At 51.7% G+C, this 8,892-nt stretch overlaps 1 pseudogene; it reads left to right on the top strand.

The window, feature by feature from the left end:
• The first annotated feature begins 5,148 nt into the window (after positions 1–5,148).
• LOC112616001 lies at positions 5,149–8,498 on the top strand (annotated as a pseudogene).
• The last annotated feature ends 394 nt before the right edge of the window (positions 8,499–8,892 follow it).

Genomic DNA, 8,892 nt, shown 5'->3' with positions numbered 1-8,892 from the left:
TTCCATATTAGTCAGTTTTGGAGGCCGATTCTACTAAATGGTCAGGGGAAACTAACCACCATCTTATCTCAGCTCTTCCAACGCACACAAAATATAGACAATTGTTCATTTCGTTCTCTCAGACGAGCCCTCTTGGATTCAAAAAACAGATGAGGACCACCTCCCACCCCTAATATAAAAAACACATCAAGCAAGCTCTGTTGCATAGCAGCAAATATCATGTGTAAATTAGTATAATATTAAATGAACATACAGGCTCTGCCCAAGGAAAGAGAATATGATTCCACATTAGGAAAAAAAGTTTCATTGTAATTCTTTACATACAAACTAGAGTAGAAAAAAATTCGATTGTGTCAATTGGTACAGAAAAAAGCTTTTGAAAGAAATTCTATGAGTTCGTGGTAAAAATATTTAGTTAACCTATATTGAAAGATAACTTCTATTTCCTAAAATCAACAGCAAACAAATGTGAAACGTTCAAAGAATTATTAATGTCAGGAACAAGAAGTAGATGTAGGCTATTATCTCTGTGTTTTAAATCATCATTGAGACACAAAGGCAGAGCTATAAGTATTAAAATAAATAAGCTGTGTGAATATTGGAAAAATACATAATGTTTAGTGATGATACCAGTATCAGTCTTGAAAATTCAAAGGAATAGGCAAGTGGAATATTCAGGTGAATGGGCTTTCAGAAAGAGGTGTGTAACAGATTACCATAGCAAAATCAAACTGTTTGACATGCAAAAGTAATACTTAATTAGAACAAATAATAGAAAATATGCCATTTGCAATAGTAACAAAATCCAATAATTACCTGCAAAGAATCCTAACAAAAATGTATAAGGTCTTTCTAGAGGCAACTATCAAAGTATACTGACAGATTCAGGTTAAAAGGGTCTGAAATAAAGAGGAGCATAACCTATTCATTAATGGGGAACAGAACATTGTAAAAATGTCAATTATACTTAAATTATTTACAGTTTAGTGCCTTACCTGTAGCCGCCACAATTACCATCAAATTTGGGCTGCTATTCTCTGCTTCCCAAATCAACCCTGGAAAATTATAGAAGGGAAAAAGAAAGAGAAAAAAAAAATATCAGCAAAAAAATCTAAACAACAAAACAGAGAAAGCCCTGGGTAAGACTGAAGACTATGTTGAACTGATACTTGTGTTTGGGACAGTGTTGGTTGGAAGAGGGTCGGCAGCAGAGATGTAGGGTAGGTCTGTAGCCTGCCTATACGGCAGATGACTGAACGAATAAACTAAACATTTTTAAATTTCCACCTCACTTCATTGCACAATCTGAAACACCACCTCAAAACACAATGCCAGTAGCCCCAGAGTAATACCAGGACACCAGGAAAACTGTGTTGGTTAAGGCAGTATGGCTCCGGAGTTCTGCTAATAACAGTGTGTAACCAACATAGTGGGAAAGGATTTGCGTTTTAAAAAATTGTTTCAACAGAATATAAAGAATGGAACAGAAACAGAATAAAATGTCAGAGTAAATCATGCATACTAAGGGTAGGCATTCTTTCACATAAATAAATACATATATTGCTACCTACATATGTACTTGGAAAATACATAAAACATATTTCTTTGATGGAGAGAATGAATCATTTAGGACAAAATGTTTGCAAAGTCTACCTCTGGCTGGGGAGGAACCCCTGTGAGAAAGTGTGTGTCTTCTCCCAGAGGTCATTACAATCACGGGTGCTGCAGCTCCCCAGGGACCATCTGGCCTTGGACCCATAACCATGCTCTGCAAGGGGTACAGCTGGGCAAATGCTCAGAGGTGACAGAAACAGAGCATCTCCCACCCATCACTTCATCAAAGAGCCAGCAGCCAGGAGGAGGACTCTCCTGAGTGAGGACTGAGGGTCCAACTGCCCCCAAAGAGAGGGGCCACAGAATCCAGCTCAGTCCCTTCTGTCAGCCCTGGAAGACCCTGGCAATGTTGTCACCCTGACCACATTTCTCAGAGTCAGAAACTTGGTCTGAGGGAAACAGACACCATCAACAGAGAACAGGGGCCCAGGCTCTGCCAGGCATCAATGTCAATAAGGAAGGAGACCACTACTATTCTTGCTGCCCTCTTTCTCCCACCTTGCCTAGTTCACAAGACAAAAGAGATAAAGCAAAAAGTTAGAAAGAAACAAAAGTAAGATAAATAGCCAGACAACCTTGGCACCGCCACCCGACCCTAGGAGTTAAAAAAAGTAATAATAACATCAACCCCTGACCTAAACTACTTGTGTTATCTGTAAATCCCAGATACTGTATGAAAAAAGCACTGTAAAACTTTTTGTTCTGTTAGCTGATGCATGTAGCCCCCAGTCACGTTTCCCACGCTTCCTCGATTTATCACGACCCTTTCATGTGGACCCCTTAAAGTTGTAAGCCTTTTAAACGGCCAAGAATTTTTTTTCAGGGAGCTCGGCTCTTAAGGCGCGAGTCTGCGGACTCTCCCGGCCTAATAAAAAACCTCTTCCTTCTTTAATCGGGTGTCTAAGGATTTTTGTCTGTGGCTTGTCGTGCTACATCAGGACCCTGAGAAATGACAGGCTTCCCCACGCCCACCCCCACCACGACCCACAGTGCCATGATCCCCATCGCCACCCCCAACCCCATCCTCAACACCAAGACCGCCACCCCGCACCGCCACTCCCACCCACATTAAGGCAGGATCTGGTTCCACCCTTTCTGTCAACCCAGAGAAGCGCCAGGTGGCCCGGATGTGATGCCACTGACTTGTGCATTGGAGGTCAGAGAGAAGCCAGGTTCTTGGGTTTAGGGGCAGCTTGAGGTCGGTGGAAGGAAGCAGGCCCAGGCTCTGTGAGGGGTCAAGGCGAGAGGCTGAGAGAGGTCTGAGGACACCCCACCCCAGATAGAGAGCTCCAAATAATCCAGCACCGCTCCTGCTGCCAGCCCTGGAACACCCAGGAGCAGACTTCTCAGGCAGGGCAGCCCCCAGCCCCCGGCAGCTTAAGCCCCAGGGTATTCTGGAGACAGAAGCTGGTGTGACCAGGAAAGGGCTGGTTAGGAGAGGGCAGCGTCCAGGCTCTGCCAGGCATTAACATCAGGAACGTAATGGAGGGCTGAGGGCCCCTCTCCTCTATTCCCATCCCCTACCACATCCCCATTCCCATCTTCATTCCCAACCCCATCATCACCCCCATTCCCCAACAGCACCCTCATCCTCCCCAGCCCCCACCATCCTCATCCCTACCCCATCCCCACACTCATCTCCCCAACCCTTACCCACCTATAGCCCCATCCTGGCAGAATCCGGGTCTGCCCCTGCTGTCAACCCAGGGAAGCCCCGGGCCGGATGTGACGCCACTGATTTGCGCATTGGAGGTTAGAGATAAGCGAGCTTCTTGGTCTGACCAGCAGCTTTGGATTGGTAGAGGGAAGCAGGCCCAGACTCTGTGAGGAAGCAAGATGAGAGCTGAGGGAGGGCTCAGGATGCCCCCATCCCAGATAGAGGGCCCCAAATAATCCAACTTCGCCCCTGCTGCCAGCCCTGGACCACCTGGGGGCAGACTTCTCAGTCAGGGCCACTCCCAGCACCCTGCCAACCCCATCACTTAAGCTGCAGGGGACTCTGGAGTCAGAGCAGGGCTGCTTAAGAGAGGGCAGGGCCCAGGCTCTGCCAGGCATCAAAGTCAGGACCCTAAGTTAGGGCTGGAGGCCCCCTACTTCCATTCCCATCCCCCACTCCATCCCCTTTTCCATCTGCACTCCTAACCCCATTCCCTACCAGAACTCCCATCCTCCCCAGCCCCCACTACCCTCACCCCACCCTCATCTATCCCACCCTCACCCCCGTATCCCTACATGCTGGTAGAATCCAGTTTCGTCCCTGCTTTCAACCCAGGGAATCCCCAGGTACCCAGATGTGACACCACTGACTTGCACATTGGGGGTCAAAAAGAAGTGAAGACCTGGCTCTGAGTGGTGGCTTCAGATTGGCGGAGGGAATCGGGCCCAGGCTCTGTGAGGAGGCAAGGTGAGACTCTAAGGGAGGACTCAGGAGGCCCCCACCCCAGATAGAGGGCCCCAAATGATCCAGCACTACTCTTGCTGCCAGCCCCAAGCTATCTGGGGGCGGACTTCTCAGTCTGGGTCACCCCCTGCACCCTGCCAACCCCTGTGGCTTAAGCCGCAGGGGACTCTGGAGTCAGAGTTTCGTGTGACTAAGGCAGGGCTGGTTAGGAGAGGGCAGTGCCCAAGCTCTGCCAGGCATCAACGTCAGGACCCTAAGTGAGGGCGGAAAGCCCCCAACCCCCATTCCCATCCCCCACTCCATCCCCATTTCCATCTGCACTCCTAACCCCATCCCCCCCCCCCCCCCCCCCCCCCCACCTCCACCCCTCCCCCCCACCATTCCCTTCTTCCCCACCCCGACCCCCATCCTCAGCTTCCCACCCCCCCACACCCTGGCAGAATTCGGTTCTGCTCCTGCTTTCAACCCAGGGAATCCCTGGGTGACCAGATGTGATGCCACTCTCTTGCGCATTTGAGGTCAAGAGAGAAGCAAGGGCCTCTCTCTCAGGGGCAGTTGGAGATCAGCCAAGGGCAGCGGGCCCCAGCTCTGTGAGGAGGCAAGGTGAGATGCTGAGGGAGGACTGAGGAGTATCTCACCCCTGGTAGCGACCCCAAATAATCCAGTGCCACCTCTCCTGCTGCTAGCTCTGGACCATCCAGGGCAGGACTCCTTAGGCTGGGCAATCCCCAGTCCCCCACCACTTAAGCCGCAGGGGACTCTGGAGACAGAGCTTAGTATGACCAGGGCAGGACTGGTTAGGAGAGGACAGCTCCCAGGTTCTGCCAGGAAACAACGTCAGGAACCTAAGGGAGAGCTGAGGTTACCCCCACCCCAAACTCCATTCTCATCTCTACCTCCATCCCCCACCTACACCCCCATTCCCACACCCATCCCTACTGGCAACTCTATCCCACATCTCCCACCTGCTCCTGGCAGAATCCGGATCTGCCCCTGATTTCAACCCAGGGAAGCCCTGGGTGGCCAGATGTGATGCTGCTGACTTGTACATTGTGGGTCAGAGAGAATTAAAATCAAGGGCATGGTTCCGAGGAGCTGATTGAGATCAGCAGAAGGGAATGGGTCCGGGCTCTGTGAGGAGGCAAGGTGAGACCATGAGGAGGGAATGAGGAGGCCCTCACCCAGATAGAGGACCCCAAATAATCCAGCACTGCCTCTGCTGCCAGCCCTGGACCACCCGGGGCAGACTTCTCAGGCTGGACCGTCCGCCCTCCCCACTGCCACTTAAGCCACAGGGGACTCTGGAGTCAGACCTTGGTGTGACCAGGGTAGGGCCGGTCAGGAGAGGGCAGGGTCCAGGCTCTGCCAAGCATCAAAGTCAGGATCCTGAGAGAGAATTGAAGGCCCCCACTCCAATCCCTATACCCATCCCTAACCCCATACCCACCCTACTTACATTCCCATCCCCATCCCCATCCCTACACCCAACCCCATCTTTGCAGCATCTGTTTCTTTCTCTGCAGTCAACCCACAGAAGCCCCAGGAATGACAGACAGGCACGCTGATCCTGACATCCACATCCAGGACTGAAGGAGGGAAGGGGCTTAGTATCATGAGCAGGGCCTCAGGGGAGTCTCTACTCCTACTCTGCTGGGAGTAGAGGGAGGCCTCAGAGGACGCAGGTCCTCAGGATAGGGGGTCCACTCCCCCCCGTCTGAGACTGAGGCACCTCCTCTTTCGTCCTTGGGAATCGGAGAGATGGAGACTCAGGTCAACAGAGGGTGGGGCCCAACCCTGCCAGGATCAAGGAGAGGAAGAAGAGGGAGGACTCAGCGTACCTTGGAGTCCAGATCAATGGGGACCTTGGCCCTGGGAGGTCCAGTACACAGTGGCCACCTGTAGCCCATGCTTGCTGCACCTTCTGGGTGACAGAGAGGAGGGGGCTGTGGTCAGAGCAATGGTGACTCAGGTCAACAGAGGGAGTAGTCCCAGGATCCGCAGGCCCCAATGTGTGCCCCATTCATGAAGATTGGGGATGCCTCTGCTCAGAAAGAAGGGACCCCACAGAGTCTGACTGTCTCCTGATTTTTGCTCAGAGGGGACCAGATCAGGGATGGCCCTATGTGCCAACCTCATTTGTGCCACAGGAAAGAAGTTGAGGAGCCCTCAGGGAGATGGGGTGTTGCAGTAAAGGGGAGCTATCTGCTCATCTCAGGGAGTTTCAGGTTGAAGAATGGCAGGCCCCATCAGGATGAAGAGTAACCCACAGGAGGCCATAGGAACACTCACCCCAGAACCAAAGGGGTCATACCTGAACACCCCATGTAGGGGTGACAGGATGTGACTCCATCTCATTCCTGTTTTCAGATCTCAGGGAGGTGAGGAACTTGTTCTCAGAGGGTGACTCAGGTCAACACAGGGGCCACCATCTGGCCGATAGGATCTGTCAGTAGTTCCCAGGATCTGTCAGTAGTTCTGGTGAGGAACATGAGGGAGGATTGAGGGCACCCTTGGGCCAGAACACAGATGAGGACCTCACAGAAATCTGCCCTGCCCCTGCTATCACTCCAGAGATCATTGGCAGGGCTGTCTGCTGAGGTGTCCCCCACCCCACTTACCCTGGGATCATTGGTGTCAGTGGTGTCACCTTGGTCTGAGGGGTCTGCACTCAGGTCAGTAGAGGGAGCGTCTTAGGCCCTGCCAGGAGACAAGGTGAGTACCAAGCAGGTTCCTCACCCAGGACACATGGATTCCAATGGATTTCAGCATCTCTTGCTGTCCTTCCCAGGAGGACCTGGGCACAGTGTGGCCAGATGTGAGTCTCCTTATGTCCTGTTCCCTATCAGGGATGTGAGCTCTTAATCCGAGTTTCTCAGGCCAGCAAAAGGGTGGGATTCAGGCCTTGCCAGGAGAAGGGTAATGGCCCTGCATGAGCACAGAGGGGACCATCCACCACAGGAGGGTGGAGACCTCACAGATTCCAGCTTGCCCTCCTGTTAGCACTGGGGTCCTGAGGCTGTGCTTGCAGTCTGCACCCTGAGGGTCCATGCATTCCTCTTCCAGGAGCTCCGGGAAACAGACACTGAGGCCTTGGTCTGAGGCAGTGCCCTCCGGTCACAGAGCAGAGGAGATGCAGATGTCTAGTGCCAGCAATGAATGTTTGCCCTGAATGCACACTAATGGCCCCCACCGCCCCAGAACCCATGGGCCTCACCCTCTCTACCATCAGTCCTGCAGAATCAGCCTCTGCTTGCTTGTGTACCCTGAGGTGTCCTCTCACTTTTTCCTTCAGGTTCTCAGGGGACAGGCTGACCAGGATCACCAGGAGGCTCCAGAGGATCTCCAGGAGGTCCCAGAGGATCCCCAGGAGGCCCTAGAGAAGCACCAAAGGAGAAGATCTGTAAGTAAACCTTTGTTAGAGTCTCCAAGGTTCAGTTCTCAGCTGAGGCTCTCACATGCTCCCTCTCTCTCCAGGCCAGTGGGTATCCATTGCCCAGCTCCTGCCCACACTCCTGCCCTGACCAGAGTCATCATGTCTCTTGAACAGAAGAGTCAGCACTGCAAGCCTGAGGAAGGCCTTGAGGTCCAAGAAGAGGCCCTGGGCCTGGTGAGTGTGCAGGCTGCCGCTACTGAAGAGCAGGAGGTTGCGTCCTCCTCCTCTCCTCTGGTCCCAGGCACCCTGGGGAGGTGCCTGCTGCTGGGTCGCCAGGTCCTCTCCAGAGTCCTCAGGAAGCCTCTGCCTTCCCCACTGCCATTGATTTCACTCTCTGGAGGTAATCCATTAAGGGCTCCAGAAACCAAGAAGAGGACGGGCCAAGTACCTTTCCTGACCTGGAGTCCGTGTTCTGAGCAGCACTCAGTAAGAAGGTGACTGACTTGATTCATTTTCTGCTTCTCAAGTATTGAGTCAAGGAGCCAGTCACAAAGGCAGAAATGCTGGAGAGTGTCATCAAAAATTACAAGCACTATTTTCCTGTGATCTTCGGCAAAGCCTCCGAGTCCTTGCAGCTGGTCTTTGGCATTGACGTGAAGGAAGTGGAACCCACTAGCAACACCTACACCCTTGTCACCTGCCTGGGACTCCTATGATGGCCTGGTGGTTGATAATAATCAGATCATACCCAAGACGGGCCTCCTGATAATCGTCCTGGGCATGATCGCAATGGAGGGCAAATGCGTCCCTGAGGAGAAAATCTGGGAGGAGCTGAGTGTGATGAAGGTGTACGTTGGGAGGGAGCACAGTGTCTGTGGGAAGCCCAGGAAGCTGCTCACCCAAGATTTGGTGCAGGAAAACTACCTGGAGTACCGGCAGGTGCCTGCCAGTGATCCCGTATGCTATGAGATACTCTGGGGTCCAAGGGCGCTTGCTGAAACCAGCTACTTGAAAGTCCTGGAGCATGTGGTCAGGGTCAATGCAAGAGTTCGCATTTCCTACCCATCCCTGCATGAAGCAGCTTTGAGAGAGGAGGGAGAGGGAGTCTAAGCATGAGTTGCAGCCAGGGTCAGTGGGAGGGGGGCTGGGCCAGTGCATCTTCCAGGGCTCCGTCCAGTAGTTTCCCCTGCCTTATGTGACATGAGGCCCATTCTTCACTCTTTGAAGACAGCAGTCAGCATTCTTAGTAGTGGATTTCTGTTCTATTGGGTGACTTTGAGATTTATCTTTGTTTCCTTTTGGAATTATTCAAATGTTCCTTTTAATGGATGGTTGAATGAACTTCAGCATTCAAATTTATGAATGATAGTAGTCACACACAGTGCTGTTTACATAGTTTAGGAGTAAGAGTCTTGCTTTTTATTCAGATTGGGAAGTGCATTCTATTTTGTGAATTGGGACATAGTAACAGCAGTGGAATAAGTATTCATTTAGAAATGTAAAT

Source organism: Theropithecus gelada, chromosome X, assembly GCF_003255815.1.
Source record: "Theropithecus gelada isolate Dixy chromosome X, Tgel_1.0, whole genome shotgun sequence".
Lineage (NCBI taxonomy): Eukaryota > Metazoa > Chordata > Mammalia > Primates > Cercopithecidae > Theropithecus > Theropithecus gelada.
Note: the sequence above shows the minus strand (reverse complement) of the source record. Positions and strands in the feature narration are given on the sequence as shown.